We start from the raw sequence: 17,184 nt of genomic DNA on the forward strand, positions 1-17,184 counted from the left end.
TCATCTACTATGCATCAGATGCTAAGCTGCCCACTTGCAGAAGATCAAAATGTAAAGGGAAAATAGATGATTAGCAAATGAAGACAGTGCATCATCAGGAAGGCATATATAAGGCTCCATGAAACCTCTGGGAGTAATTCCTTAACCATATGGGGACGGTGTTGGGATGAGAGAGGCCGGGGCAGAGAGGCCTCACATAGGAGTTGACTTTGAGGCTACATCTTAAAACATAAGGAGAACTTTATTGAAGAAAACTCAAGAGAAAGAATTCCTGGGAGACAATGCACTATGGCAGGCTCTGGGAATGAGCGAAGGTGGGAAGTAGAATTTCACTGGTGTGGTGAAGACAGGCAGGGCTGCGTGACCAGAGGCAGTGACCGGGATGATATGAGCACAGGCTCTGCAGCCAGGCAGGCCGGGGTTGGACTCCTAACTGCTTCACTAACTGGTAGTGCAGCTTCTATGCCTCAGTTTCCTCCTCTCCTCATCCAAAAAGCGTAGTAGCACCTGTTAGCAACACATCGGTATCTCCGTTGAACTACAGAGCTTAATAAATGTTAACTTTGCCTAGATGTCCAGTGCCCTCCGTATAAAGGTTTTTCTTCTGAATGTCCTTTCTGAACACTGTTGGAAAATTCCAAAAGTTGTTTGTTTGGCTTGGGTTTTGTGTTTAGGTTACATGGAGCCCACTCAAACCAAAGAGGCCATCAAAAGGGAAGTTTGCTGGGAAAAATCAGAAGGCAAGAACGGTCTCCAAAAGGAAAGTCTGAACGTGACACTCCCTTGCTTCAAGGCCATCAGTAGCTTCTCAGAGCCTACAGAAATGAGTCTAAGCTATATTTTTCCATCAAGACCCTGCTAAGGTGTGACCTTCCCCATATGTATGTTCACTCCCCTCCCTAACCCTTAATGCAGTTAATCATCCAGTCTTGAACACAACTTCCATAGCTTACATATACCATTGCCATTGGGCATGGAGTGATTTGTTTATGGGTCCATCTTTCCCACTGTTCCTATGCTGCTTAAAAGCAAGAAGTAGGACATAGCCACTTTGTGCTCTTAGTGACCAGCTCAGTGAATGGCTCAGGTAGCTTCTAAGTAGCATTTGCTTATCTGAACCATCCTAAAGATTTTGGAATGCCATAAGCAATAGGGAGAAGTATGATCATATTTATGTTGGAGAGATAATAATGTAGACCACAAAGAAGAGTATGGACTTAAGGAAGGAGAAAATAGAGGCAGAAAGATCAGTTCAAAAGCTTTCAAAATAATCCCCACTGACAGATGATGAGCACTAGAGTAAGGTGAGGAATGTAGAGAATGTATTCAGAGCTTCGCACCTGGCAGAATGCTCCACACTTTTCAAATGTGACTGCAATCTATCCTCAGTTACTATATCAGGGGACTGCTATTTTTATCCCCATTTTATTTTTATTATTTATTTATTTATTTATTTTTTGAAACAGGGTCTCACTCTGTCACCCAGGCTGAAGTACAGTGGTGCAATCTCGGCTCACTGCAACCTCTGCCTCCAGTATCCCTATTTTCAATATGAAACCAGACTACTGGGCAGTAAGACAACTTGTCCAAAGTCACATAGCTAATATGGAGTGGGAAGTGTGTTGGAGAAGAGGTAAAGAATTTAAGAGATATTAGTAGGTTTAAAAACTCAAGTAATAATTAAATCCTGGGGACAAGCAAGAGGAAAAATCATAGTGTCTAATTTGTATGCTTAAGTAAGATCTTTAAAAAGCCAAGTGATATAGGAAAGAAGGACCAATTAGGGAGGGAAAGTGTGACTATTATGGTAATATTCTTGCACAATACCTGACATGGAATTCAGACATCTACTCAAATAATTTAGACACAAATACTTTGAAATACACAGTTAATTGTTGCAAAGGTAACTTAAGAAAATGAAATGTTCATGAAGTGTTTTCAAGATTTAGCTTCACCTTATGTCTGAAATATAGAAAGCCTGACAGTTTCTCTGCTATAATGTTCTGTTTTTTCTATTATGACAAATACAATTCAACCAAGTGAAGTTGCTGTATGACCACATGAAGACCAGGCGGTAAAGTCCTAGATGAATCTTTAGGAAGGCAGAAACCCTATCTATTTTAATCATCTCTGTTTCCTGAATGCCTTGCACAATACCTGAGACATTGCAGGCATTTAACCAATATTTAATAAATTGAGCTATTACATGCATTATTAAAATAAAATAACAGCATTATTCACGTTTTTTTCAAAAAGAAACAAGTAGTTTCTCTGCTTTCAGTAATGTTACGATCACAGTAGGATCACAAACGATCCGTACATACATATATAAGGAGCATGTGGGCTACAGGACAACTGAGAAGCCCAGCATGAGGACTGTGGGAGGGGTGAGGAGAGTTTGCTGCTGCTGCTACTGCTGGAGAAATATGTCGCTGGGGACACCTTTATCTGAAGGTGACAAACTACCCAATTCAGGAAAACCACTTAAATAATAAGAGCATTCATTGTCTCACAAAATAAGAACAGAAGTCAGAACTGCAAAGATACTATCAAAGACTTGGCCTGTTTCTGCCTCTCTGCTGTGCCACGCAGAGCCTCAGATTCTGCCGAGGCAGGCGCCCCAGATGCCCTCCAGACGCTGGCAGCAGGGAGGGCAGTTGCGTGCTTCATCTGTCTTCATCCAGGTGCGCAGGGGAGGCTTGCCTGTGCTGGCTTCCTCCTGAGAAGGGAAACCATTTCTGGGGAGTGTTGGCTAAGGCTGCCTCTCATCCCTGGTCAGCATGAGTCACAGCCTCATTCTAGAACCTGGAGATGGCCTTCCCCTGGAGGAGCAGAGCTCACCCCGAGGAGTTTAAACTGGAGTCGGCTTTTCCCCCTTGGAGGAGGAGGGGATAGCAGAAAATCACTACCTCTCTTAGGAAAGAGAAAAAAGGGAATGAGGTAAAGCTGCAGGACGATACAAGCTAGAGCTAAACAAGCCCAGAGGAACAGAAAGACACTCCCAGTTAAGATCCCGCTTCACTGTAAGGATCAAAATGAAAGAAATAATCTGAATTTGATCCGAAGACCAAAAAGACCTTTCTCTTCCTATACTTATATAAAAGATAAGTGCAGGAAGGGGCGGAGCAAGGTGCAGAAACAGGACCCTCTGTTTCTTCTGAGAGAAACACCAATTTGAGTAATTCTCTGCTCACGAAAGAACCATCACAAGAGCGAAAGTGATGAGAGACCACAGTACCTGGTTTAACATAAAAATAGACAAAGATGCATTGCATAGGGAAGGAAAGACAGAGTCACAGTGCCCACCTCACCCTTCCTCCAGCTCTAAGGGATAAATGCAGAGGGTGCAACACAATTTATCACCTACACCAGGCCACTTCTGAGCATGCAGGGAAGCACACAAGTTATTAAAATCTTGTGTGTATGTGTATATATGTGTGTGTGCACTTATCTTTATCCAGACCATAGCATTTTTAAATGAGAAAATACTCTTTATAAAGGAATAAGATTATTAAAGTAAATGAAAATGGAAACACGACCTGAAGAATCCCTGAGCATACAAAGCCAGCCGGGCCTCCTCGTGACCTCAACCTTGCTTGATCTGCAAATATAAGTGAAACTTAAGCTATTCCTTGTAAATGCCTATATTAAAGAAAAACAGAACGTAAGCTCAGCCAAACAGAAGCAACCAACAAACATATAACTGTTATAAGAGTTATTAAGAAATTATTTTAGGCAGATAGAGAGGAAAAGGGGTCCTTGGGAAGTTTTTACTTCTTTTAAAGCAGCTCCAGAAATGTTTCTTGTCTAGCAGGAAAGCCCCGGCTCTTAGAGCCAGGCGGCAAGCTTTGATATGCAAATGCTGACCATTAGAAACTGGGTCCACCCAAACATGGCGCTTCCCGCTGTCTTCTTCTTGCGCTTGCCCCTACGTGTGCCTGGCAACATGGCCGCCCCCAAATATCCTCACGTGTGTGGAACATCAAGGCGCCCTGCATTTGCATATTAAAAGCTAGGGTGGGAGGGCCAATTTTTTCGCGGAGTATGTGAATGGCCTCGTCAAACCAATCCCCTGAGCCCTATACAAACCAGACACCACCTCCTCCAGCCCTCTCATATAAACAGCCACTCTTCCCCAGCACTCAGTTTTCTCTTTGTTGGAATCCCCCCTCCCTCTGTCTCTGTAAGGGGGGTGCTGTTTTCTTCTTCCTTCCTTTTTTCTTGCCTATTAAACTTTTCACTCCTTAAAACCACTCCATGTGTGTCCATGTCGTTTTATCCAAACCGGTGCGAGACCAAGAACCCTGGTGTTCCTTCAGTCATCGGAACCGGATCATAACTAGTGACTTTTTAATGAGATAAACCAACTAAGGCAATTGCACAAGTGTAAGCAATCAAATATTTTTCCTTGTTTTACTTCCTTGTTCATCCTATGAAAGTCTCCCCCTTGTGTTCCCTCCGTGGAGTTCTCAAACTACTCTGGTTTGGAGCTGCCCAATGATGAATCACTGTTTGCTCAAATAAACCCTTTAATATTTTATTATATCTCAGTTTACTTTTTAATAAGATACTTGGTAGGCTAAGAGCCAGTATCTTACTTTAATAAGATACTTGGTAGGCTAAGGGCAAATTATGCTAAAAATTTTTCTTAACTTTCTTTCTTGGTGAAATGTAGAGAATATTTCTGCCCAATTATCTTCACAGATACTGTCTTTTGCCTCCATTCAGAGTATTTTCCCTTGACAAAAATATTTGTACAATAAAATGTCTTCAATACTTTTCTCTATGACTCTTTTGAATAGGCTGACAGTAATTGTCGGCCATCTCAATTTCATTTCATTCTGATAGAGTGTATAAGTTTATCCAATTAGAAATAGGAGCTAAATCAAAAGTCCTTTCTTGGCCAGGTGCAGTGGCTCACGCCTGTAATCCCAGCACTTTGGGAGGTCATGGTGAGTGGATCACTTGAGCCTAGGAGTTCAAGATCAGACTGGGCAACATGGCAAAACCCTGTCTCTACTAAAAAAAAAAATATGAAAAATTAGCCCAATGTGGTGGCACACACCTGTAGTCCAAGCTACTCGGGTGGCTGAAGTGGGAGGATCACCTGAGGCTACGGTGAGTCAAGATAGCACCACTGCACTCCAGCCAGGGTGACGGGAGTGAGACCCTTCTTGCCCCAAGTTAAAATACTAAGCACAAATTATAGAACTTCAAATTAATTTTGTACATATTTAAGCACCCATTTAATTTATTTTTATTCTTCCCTTGCTCTTTTACAGACCATTTTCAATCTGTTCTTGTTGGCAAATTTTGTTTTTAATGATTACAATTTGAAAAGCTTCAAACTTTTTGGTACTCTGTGAGTTGAATATATTGATAAAAAATTTTCACCCAAAAGATAACAAGTATTGGCAAGAGTATGGAGAAAGGAAACACCTGTGCACTGTTGGTGGGAATGTACATTAATACATCCACTATGGAAAACAGTATGAAGGTTCTTCAGAAAACTAAAGGTAGAATTACCATATGATCCATCAACCCCAGTATATCCGAAGGAATGAAATCAGTGTGTTGAAGTAAAGTGTCAGCACTCACATACTCTGCAGTATTATCTACAATAGCCAAGACATGGAAACAACTTAGGTGTCCATCATCAGATAAATGGATAGGGAAAGAGGAGATGTGGATAAAAGACTGCAAAGTTTCAGTTAGACAAGACGACTAAGCTCCAGTAATCTATTGCACAGAATGGTGACTATAATAAATAATGACACACTGTATATTTCAAAATTGCTTTTAAATAGCAGATTTTATATGTTTTCACCACAAAAAAATTGTTAAGTATATGAGGCAAAAAAACCTCGTTAATTAGCTTGATATAATTATTCCATGGTGTAAACAAATATCAAAACAACACATTGCATATGATAAATAAATATAAATTTATACAATTTATGACCCATAAATATATACAATTATTGTCAATTAAAAATAAAATGTTTAAAAATTTTTCAACCATTTTTAAACACATCATAACTATAATATACAGGACCAATTCACAAAAAGTCCACTTTTATCATAAGACCCACTGTAAGACACACACTTATAAAATTTTTAAGTAGTTTTTCTATGGTTCAAACACCTACACTGTGACTGATGAAGGGTCTCAAAGAAGAAAAACCCATACCATCAAGCTGAAACACTTTGCTATATTCACAATAGCTGTGTCATTAAAGCTTTGTAGTGTGATTACTTACTGCTCAAACAAAATATTTATAAACATAGATAACTACAATGTCCTTTGTAAAAGGCGGAATATCTCATCTTGTATGAGCACAATTATACATTATGTGTTCACCATTATGAAGGCTAAGTATGTTTTCTGCTCCACTGATTTCTTAATCTAATAAGAATGTTGCATTTACCACAATTTTGTGTTTCGCTAAAATTTATCTTTACATTATCATGACAAAAATATGACTTTATCTTCAGTGTCAAATTTTAAAACTGAATTTATAACAGCCCTCACCTCAAAAAAGTCAATTTTTTTTTTTTTGAGATGGAGTTTTGCTCTTGTTGCCCATGCTGGAATGCAATGGCAAGATCTCGGCTCACCACAACCTCCACCTCCTGGGTTCAAGTGATTCTCCTGCCTCAGCACCCTGAGTAGCTGAGATTACAAGTGTGCACCACCACGCCCGGCTAATTTTGTATTTTTAGTAGAGATGGGGTTTCTCCATGTTGGTCAGGCTGGTCTCGAACTCCCGACCTCAGGTGATCGGCCCGCCTCAGAAAAGTCATATTTTTAACCTCCAACAGAATGAACTTCCACGTGCTCTACTTTGACTTCATGAGTTAGATGAAATAAACCAAATTTTACTGGAAATAATTGATTTTCTTTATAAAGCATCTTATAGCATTGAGACAAAACTAGCTTTACTTAATTATTGCAAAGTTCTTCTGTTAATGGAGCCAACACATTAACAGCTTTTGTTTTACACTTCTACTTTCACAAATAAAATTCTTGAAATTGATAATATATAACATTAACTTAGGACGTTCACTTGATCTAAATGATGAGTCTTGCTTTACAGGGGGCTACGCAAACACATCTTCTGCGGCTGCACGCTAGCCTCCTTCATAAATGAATCTCTAGCCTATGAGGCAGAAGTCTGGTCTGCGATATGATCTTCTGGTTCTGAGGTGGTCAAGGACAACACATCAGCCACCATGGAAGAAGGCAAAGCAGTCACACTATTTTAATGTTACACATTGTCATTTGCTCCCATATTCATTATCAAATTTTCCCTGAAACATGAATTTTCATCTTTTAGTTTATTACCATCAAAATGGTTTACTGAAAATGTTTTTTAAATCGTTGCCAAACAATATTATAAGTAAAAGGTAGATTTACTTGCTAAGATTCACTCAGACTATTCCGCAACACTCAGCCTCTGTTTCTACCACATTTCTCATTCACTTACTCTATCACTTCCCACAGTTTCCACTGACCCCATCTAATGCTGTCCTAGTGACCTTGATACATAGATCTCTGGCCACATCACAGATTCGGCACAACAGATTCGGTGCATCAGGTAGTCAGCAGAGAGGCAACACTGCATAGTTCCCTGTTGCTCAAATTGTGGTCTGAGGGACTAGTGCAAAGATGTCACTGGAAGCTTAGTGGAAATGCAGAATCTCAGATACACCCCTGACTTACTGAGCCAGCAACTGCTTCTGAGTGGGATCCCAGATGGTCTGAGTGCACCCAGCAGTCAGGAAGCTCTAGAATATTTTTCCTAACACCACTGAGAAAGACAGGAAAAACTTGGGAGAGAGGTGTCCCTAGCCACTGGCCATGGAGCACACTCCTTTTGCCCAGTGAGCACCTAGAATGCTGTCTTTGAAAGGGAGGGGTTAGCCACATTGGGTTTGCAAGGGGCAGGAGCTCAGAGTGGTCACTGGTCTCTTTCCCAGTACCGTGATAAGGTGAGGGCTCTACATGGCACAGCTAACTCCACCAAGTGGATTCGCTAAACCTGTTCCAGTTTGTTACTGCAACTATTGATCATAACACCTCTTTGAAAACTGAAGAATTCAAGTAAATGTAAATCCAGAGAGGACCCAGGCAAACAGGGTGGCATAATAATCTGACCTTCAGTAAAACTGTGCCCACTCTACATCTCTTCTCAAACGCATAGGCATTATAAACTCTATACCCTGGATTATATTCTCCACTACTATTTCAAAGGCAAAGTCAAAAAGCATTTATTTATATTTTCATTTAGAAATTTATTTATTCTTTTCATTCAGTAGCTTTTCTTATTTACTTTGAAAATATTTTAGGGGAGATCAACTAAATTCAATCTTATGTTCAACTGGTGTGTGTGTGTGTGTGTCTCCCTTAAGTGTTCTACTTTAGCAACAAATCAGATTTATCATTTTTTAAAAAAGGCCTCTAGAAACAAAAGGTGAGTTAAATCAAAGAATTATAAAACCCCCCTAGGAATACACTAGCTGAAATATTCAAGCAGTGATAGCATTAAGAGGAAATTACTGTCTGTTCATCAGTTTAAAACATAGAACAGCTCTTGAATATATAAAGATTTTGAACAATCTTCCCTAATGAATGTGTACCATTAACAGAAATTACAAAGTTCTGTTAATATTTAACACAAATAGAACTTGCCTCTCCCATTTTCCTTTTACAAAGATATGTGTTAAATCAAGCAAGCAGCTTTGAGAATGCCACGATCAAAAATTACGGTCGAACTAGGAAGCCTAATGCTAAAAATTGGGGGCTTGAGTTTTTTTTCTCTGCAGGAGAATACAAAGGTAAGAATTGTTGCTATTTCTAAAGAATTTTTTATGATTTACAGGTAGTTTAAATCTAATATGTTGTTTTCTAAACTCTTTATTTTAAATCGAGTCTAATATTTTAAAATAACATTATTAAATTTTATGAATATTTTAATTCTTCCTTCAATAAAAGCATTTTAAGGTATTACAATCACTTTGGGTTTCTCTGAGATTCCTTATGTAGATTTTTTCCATAAAAATAGTTAAACTTACTAGGCAGCTGCTATGAGTGAGGCATAGAATGTACATTATCTCAGTTCTGTATAACAATTCTTCAAAGCTGATATTGTTACCCCCATTTTACAGTAAAAGTAACTGAAGCTTAGTGTGGTTAACTCATTTGCCCTAATCATATGCCCAGCAAATTAATGTCTCTTTTACACTTACCTATTTGGTAGTATTTCCACATGTTTTACTTTGGCTGTATAATTTTGTTGATTATTTTTCTTGAGGAATTTTACCAGATAATGTCGAAAATGTTATTGCTGAGGACCATGTTAAGATACTATCCCCAAAAAAAATTCAAAGAAAATTTGAAATTAAATAAATAGAAAGGGAAAAATGGCTAATGTTATAGATATAATAACTAATATTTTGAAATAGATTCATCCAGAATTTTCCCCATGCAAATGTAAGTATATGCATACACACAAATATAAAGGATATAGACGCATAGAGCAATTATGCATTCATTTGGCCAAGTACGTTCATTCATTCATTCATTCATTCATTCATCAATCCATCCATGCATTCCCCCAGCAAATACTGATGGAGCAGCCCTCTGCAGCCTGGCATTGTGTCAGCAGTCTGTGTACAGCAGGAAGTAACACAGACATGTCCTCTCTTTTCATGGACTGATAAGCATTAAACAAATAATTGTAAAATAATTAGTTACAAATACAGTAAAAGTGCTATAAGAAATATTTAATAGGAATTTAATTCTTTCAGGAAGTATTTAATGCTATGAAAGGAAACATGATTGGCTGGAACAAAAAGAGCAAAGGTAATAACGGTGAACGATGAAGCTAGAGAATTGTGCTAACACCCTGATGGCCACGTGGAAGATTTCAGACTTCAGCCTAAAAACTGAAATGTCTAAGCGAGAGAGTGATATTTAAAAAACATACATTTTTTAAAATGACTCTGACTACAGAGTGGTGATTTCTAAGATACAAAACTTAGAGAGACAAGAGTGGGGAGAGTGATTCTGAGTGTACTGTAGCAATCCGTGCAAGAGATGATGGTAACTCAGCCCTGTGGGGCCCAAGAGACCCTGAGAAGATGTCGTAGGCAAACAAGCCTCCATGGATGGAGGTGCCCCTAATTATGCTTTCACTTAACATATAGTGACTGTCCTTTCCATGTTAATGAAGATAGAACTGCCTTTTGCTATTTTAATAGTCACATATTGAATGTCGTGAGTATAGCATGGTTCATTTAACAAATCATATATTTTCAGATAATTATTTTACATTTTTCTATATTAGAGAGAAGTTAGGCCAGGTGTGGTAATTCATGCCTGTAATCCCAGAGCTTTGGGATGCCAAGGCAGGAGGATCTCTTGAGCCCAGGAGTTTGAGACCAGACTTGGCAATATAGCAAGACCCATCTCTACGAAAAAATTTTTTTAAAAAGAAGCTGCAGTGAACACATTTGTCCATATACCTTCATAAACTTGTCCAATTATTTCTTTAAAATAAAGCTTTAGAACTGGAATTGATGCATCAAAGGTTGCGGGGAGGGAGTTTGATCAGAACTGTAACCTGAATAGTTTGCACAATTCACATCTCCACCAGGAGTGTGGGAGAGTGACGATTTTCTCATATTCCCAGCTCACTTGTTCTAACCTTTGCCAATGTAATAGCCATTTTTTTCTTTTCCAGAATATTGAATAGCTGGGCCACTTACATTCTCTTGTGGTTGACCTTTGCTTTTTCTTTTGTCCTTAGCTTACTTTTCTATTGGAAGTTTAGTTTCATTAGACTGATTTAGAAGCAGTCTTTAGATGGTAAAGATACAGCTTTTTTGTCAGTCACATATAGGCTTCAGGTCATTCTTCTTGGCATTTAAAAGTGTTTCATATTTGTGATTCTGTTAAAATCCTTATAGAAGCAAATCTATCAAATCTTCGTGGATTCTAACTTTGGTAACCAACTTAGCAAAACCTATTGTGGCCTTTTGAATTTGGAGAGGAGGATTTTGCTAATAATATTTCTAAAAAAATTGCCAAAGGAATATATACACGTGGTTACAAGTGACAAACATGTGAGCCATTTTCACTTCAAAGCTAATCACTTAACGCTTTTAGCTGGTGTTTTTTCCCTCCATATAGTAACTCCCTGTCTTTTAATGTTTCTGATTCTGCTTCTTTCCAGTGTTGGTTTCATGGTTTCTGGATCTATACACTACCATATACTATCTCAGTATATTCTTTGTGAATCCTTGCATTTCTGAAAGCATTGTAACCTATTCTTAAGCATAATAGATAATTTAGCTAGAATTAACCAAGAAAGAACTCTAGATCCCAAATAATTTCCCATGTTAATCTAAATTCAAATGTTACCATGAACATTGTGTATATTTACCTATGTGTATGCCCATGTCTACAGTGTATCTATAATTCCCCACATCTGTACTTATGTGACTATTACAGTAAGAGAGTATACGTGGCCCATTTTCTGTTTCTTTACATTTTCTTTCTGCCCTTTATTTTATGTATTGAAGGTTTGGACTTCCCAAGCCTATTTTTTTCTCTAAACAATGTTTTTCCAGTACTTAGTCTGGCACTTTCTACTATATGGTCAAAGAAACATTAGCAAGACAAGAAGTAGAAACATTTTTCTATTTCATGGAGCTGCTGAAAAGCAGATACATTCTTCAGAATACAACTGTTCTCAGAATAAAAAGGCATTTATGAAAAGGGAGTATTGCAAGACATCCAGACTTTAGAAATTATTATGTTCTATAAAAATAACCTTTAAACTCTAGAAGTCTATCATTCCTACTAATTAGTTGCCATGCTAATAATACATAAATTGACATCTATGTTGACTGAATGCATCATTAGTTGTAAATCTGCTTTCTTAAGCCAGACAAGGGTCCTTGGCATTCCCCCTTCCCATGGGTGGCATCTGGAAAGACCAGGTTTATGGAAATTAGTGATGAAAGAAATGCAGTTTAGTAAGAAAAGTAACTAAAACTAAAGTCAGATAGATTGACAAGTTTTCCACATAATGGCCTAAACCATTTATGTAGTCCTACCAATAGCATATAAGAGGGTACCTTTCTCCATACTCTTGACAACTTTGGATATTACCAATATTTTCACAGTCTGAAAAATGAAAACTGATCATTTGTTGCAGTAGTTTGGACTTGATTTTTAATGGCCTATGAGAAGTGTAGGACACTGGTTTTTCTTCTTCCATATGTGCCTCTTGATATCTATTGGGAACAGGCCCCCAAATCTGGCCATAAACAGACCCCCAAACTGGCCATAAACAAAGTCTCTGCAGCACTGTGACATGTTTGTGATGGCCATGACACCCACGCTGAAGGTTGTTGGTTTACTGGAATGAGGGCAAGGAACACCTGGCCCACCCAGGGCAGAAAACCGCTTAAGGCATTCCTAAGCCACAAACAGTAGCATGAGCGATATGTGCCTTCAGGACACGTTCCTGCTGCAGATAACTAGCCAGAGCCCATCCCTTTATTTCCCTGTTTTAGTTAATCTATAATCTACAGAAACAATGCTTATCACTGGCTTGGTGTCAATAAATATGTGGGTAAAACTCTGTTCGTGGCTCTAAGCTCTGAAGGCTGTCAGCCCCCTGATTCCCACTCCGCACTCTATATTTCTGTGTGTGTGTCTTAAATTCCTCTAGCGCTGCTGGGTTAGGGTCTCCACGACAGAGCTGGTCTGGGCAGATATCTTTATATATTATTACTTGGCTATGTTTTCATTTATATTGTATTGAATAATGTATTATTATTTGTGTATGCTATATGTAATATATGTTGCAAGTATAATTATGTATTATAAAAGTAATTATTAAAATTGATGAATATTTAAATGTGAAAAATAAATCAGTGATCTTAAAACTGTTAAAAAAAAAAATCCCCTCAGAACTTTGCTCCAGTGTCTGCTCACCTCCAATAGTGCTGTTTAAAAGCTGATGCTGTTTTTACCTTCATTCCTTCACGTGTGCTGTTGTTGTTGATGATACTGGTTTGTTGGTGTGTGTGTGTATCTAGAATTTTGCATCACTTCTTTTTATTCTGGGTGTTATGACATTATAAAATGGTGAGTCTTGGTATGTGTGTTTCTTAATTCATTGTATTGGATATTTTTACTGTTTTTAATAAGAATTCTAGAATTCTTATTAGTTAGCTACAAAATCTAGATTACTAGACAGCTAGAAAGCTGTCATATCTTTTTGTATTTTTGTTATACTTTCAAGTCATTTATAAATCATTTAAATATGAGTTTCTTCATGTTAAAATATGAAGATAACAGAACTTATGTTCTGTGATTGTTGCAAAAGTTAACTAGGTGAATATGAGAAGGACTTTGCCAGAAAGCGAGCACTAGGTAAATGCTCTGAAAGATTTTGCGTGGGAGATTTGCTTCAAATATCTGAGTAAGCCTTGGTTGTCTATGTATGTTTAAGGCAGAGGCCCTATGAAGTGTAATTTGTGAGCTCCCTGCACGCAAGCAGGACTTGTCCAGCAGGATTCATTTCGGGGTGTTTTTTTTGTTTATTTTTTTCTCCTTTCTCTGAAGCCTTTCAATTTTCTAAAGAGGGGCCTTCGGGTATTTTGCCTGAGTGATAAATGCTTGGCCACCAACAATCTGCACATGAGGGTGGAGAAAAGATCAGGGCCAGAGGCCAGACAAGCTGGTTCCTTGACAGTCCCCAGTTCCCACACCCTGAGCCACTCAGCCTCCTTCCACGTACACCACGCACTTGGCCCAAGCCCCCAGAGACACGCTCCACTCTGGTTCCCTGGAGCTGCTGCTTTGTTTGCCATCCACAGACCTCTCTGCCCCTCCTTCCTGCAGTGCAGGGAGTGCTCTCGCCCACATCTGCACGAGTGTGTCCCCCTCTTCCCTGCAGTAACCCCCCACAGTGGGCCTGGGGAGGGAGATAAGTGTTTTATGAAAACCATCTTAGCAAATGGTTTCACATAGCATAAGAAAAGTTCTAGTCTTAAATGCCATTCTGTTCTTGAGTCTCTCCTAATTATTCACTTTCATTTTTCTGTAACCTGCTATTTTCACAAATTATGGCACATATTTTTGCAAAATAGCAAGAAAGTGGCACAGTCAAGGCCAAATGGGCTTATTCACAGGAAAAGGAAGGGAGAGTGGCCAACACAATGGGGTAGACACACACTGTGGTGGGGCACTCTGGGCTTTGGAGTCAGACGGGCTGTGCCCAAATCTTGGCTGGCTGTGTAACTTTGGACAACTCTGAGCTGTGCTTACTGGTCTATGGAAAGGGTATAATAAACTTCCTGGAAAGTTTGGAAGATCCAGTGAGAAAAATGTATGTAAAATACCCCAGCCACAGTTGACTACCAATAAATATTGGCCCCCAACCCTCACTTTTTTTCTTTTCAGCTTATTGGAGTATACAGTACAGGGAAAACATAGGCTCTCTAATTATAATTTCAAATACGCTGTGATACTAATTAACAATGAAAATATCATTTATTCCATACTCTGGAGAGTGTATTCTATTTCTCATCAAGGAAGAGAAGCTACAGCACCAGTGATACTAACATCATTTTATAATCAACATGATCCCACCATTGTGGATCAGAAAATGAAAGTAAAGAAAAATCACTGGATGTTGACAACAAACAAAATTGCACTCTCTTTTCTCCCAAGTTCTGCCATTTTAGTATTGTTTTGCAGTGCTATGGATACATATATATGTACATTTATGGCATCATTAGACACTCAATTTGGTTGGCATGCTTGGTTTCATGTTAAGTTTTCTAGCCATATATTAGAAGTTATAGCACAGGCAATGTGTACGCAGCATAGAGTTAACTTCCCCAAACCTCATCCATCATTAGAATAAGAACAAGAGGAAAAAGATGAATAATTCAACAAAAAATAGCTGTGCCCTGCCAACAACTACATAATAAGAAAACCCATTGATTAAAAGCACCAAGCTCAGTTTATGTTTTTCTCATGTAAAATAAAAATTTTCCCAGGAAATTACTAAATACATCAGAATTTACATAGAAACAACGCAACCGAGAGACCCGGGAGGGCTTAGAGCTAAGGAAACCGTCTATAGAGTATTAAAATGGAGATTGGACAATTAGCCATTGTATGTCAGTTTAAATAGTCACATCAGATAATACAAACCTTAAATTAACATTATTAGCCTGAAGTATGCTACCTACATTGTACATTATAGAATACCAAATTAAATAATAAACAAAATCATGTTTAATATACACTAATGAACTTTATCAATCTCTTCCTCTTTCCATCCTGTTTTTACTCTCTCTTTTCCTTTGCCCACATTTCTTCTTTAAACCAGAATCAATCAACTGTATTAACTCTCAATTGCCAGTCTCCAGAGGTTGTGTGAGGGGAAGAACAAACACTGGGATTCAATTTCTAATCTACTCCAGCTGTGTGACCCTAAACAACTTCTCAAAAATGGAACCAGTAGGGCCTGGAACCGGTCTGTTTTATTTAGAGCTATATCCTCAGTTCCTCGGAAAGCTCCCATGCATAAAGAGTGCTCCATAAATATTGGTTACATGAATGAATTACTAATGCCTGTCTTATTAGAATCATTGTGAGGACTTAGTATGTGTCCGGGAGAGTGTCTGGCAGTTAACAAGTGCTCAGTAGAAGGCACCTGTGGCTGATGCTTGTTTACTGCAATCCACTTGCCCCAGAGAATGAAAGAATAGAGTTGTAAACAGCAGATTAATCATTTGTAACATAATATCCACTGGGCTAAGCAAATCATCCAGTCTCATGTCTTGCTCAGAATTCTCACAAACGGACACAGATCCCCCTTTCCCCCTAAGATTATTTCTTCTTCTTCTTCTTATTATTATTTTTTGGAGACAGAGTCTCTCTCTGTCCCAGGCTGGAGTGCAGTGGTGCAATCTCAGCTCACTACAACCTCCAGCTCCCTGGTTCAAGTGATTCTCCTGCCTCAGCCTCCCTGCGTAGCTAGAATTACAGGCACGCACCACCATGCCCAGCTAATTTTTGTATTTTCAGTAGAGATGGGGTTTCACCATGTTGGCCAGGATGGTCTTGAACTCTTGGCCTCAGATGATCTGCCCGCCTCAGCCTCCCAAAGTGCTGGGATTACAGGCATGAGCCACTGCGCCTAGCCAGGATTATTTCTTAAAAGCTTTATAATTGACATAGCATAAAATTGTCTATTTAAAGTATGCAATTCTGTAGTTTTTCACATATTCACACAGTATGCAACCACCACCACTGCCTAATTTTAAGACATTTCCATCACCCTGCAAAAGAAACCCCATACCTATTAGCCTTCACTCCCAATCTTTCCCGCCTCCAAGTCCTAGGAAAACACTAATTTACTTTCTGTCTCTGTAGATTTGCCTATGTCAAATATTTAATATAAATATAATTACATAACGTGGCCTTTTGTGATTGGTTTATTTAATGTAGCAAAATGTTTTCAAAGTTCATCCATGTTGTATCACGTATCAGTATTTCATTCTTATTTTTATTGTCAAATAATATTCCCTGATATGGGTATGACACATTTTATTTTTGATTCATCAGTTGATAGCCATTCAGATTATTTCTGCCTTTAAGAATAAGGTTGCATATGGACATTTTTATACACATTTATGTGTGATCATTTGTTTTCATTTCATTTAGGTATATAACTATGAGTGGAATTGCTAGGTCTTATATTAATTCTATGTTTAATATTTTAAGGAACCACCAAACTTTTTTCCAAAGTGGTGCACCATTTTACTCTCCCAACAGCAGTGGATGAAGGTTCCAGTTTCTTCAAATCTTAGCCACTGATTTTTAAAATTAAATCTTCTAGAGGGTGTGAAGTTGTATTACATTGAGGTTTTGATTTTCATTTCTTTAGTTACTAATCATGTTGGACATTTTTTTATTTGCTTATCAGATATTTGTATATCTCCTTTGCAGAAATGTTTATTCAAATCATTTGCCCATTTAAAATTTTTTGTCTTTATTATTGTGTTACAATATTTCTTTATATATTCTGGATACTCTTATTAGATATATAATTAGACTCATTAGATATATAGACTCTTATTAGATATATA

At 38.2% G+C, this 17,184-nt stretch overlaps 1 protein-coding gene across 1 annotated transcript in view; it reads right to left on the reverse strand.

The window, feature by feature from the left end:
• OPRK1 (opioid receptor kappa 1) overlaps positions 1–17,184 on the reverse strand; it is a 167,442-nt gene that overhangs the window by 91,735 nt on the left and 58,523 nt on the right. The window lies entirely within an intron of this gene.

This window comes from Pongo pygmaeus, chromosome 7, assembly GCF_028885625.2.
Source record: "Pongo pygmaeus isolate AG05252 chromosome 7, NHGRI_mPonPyg2-v2.0_pri, whole genome shotgun sequence".
NCBI lineage: Eukaryota > Metazoa > Chordata > Mammalia > Primates > Hominidae > Pongo > Pongo pygmaeus.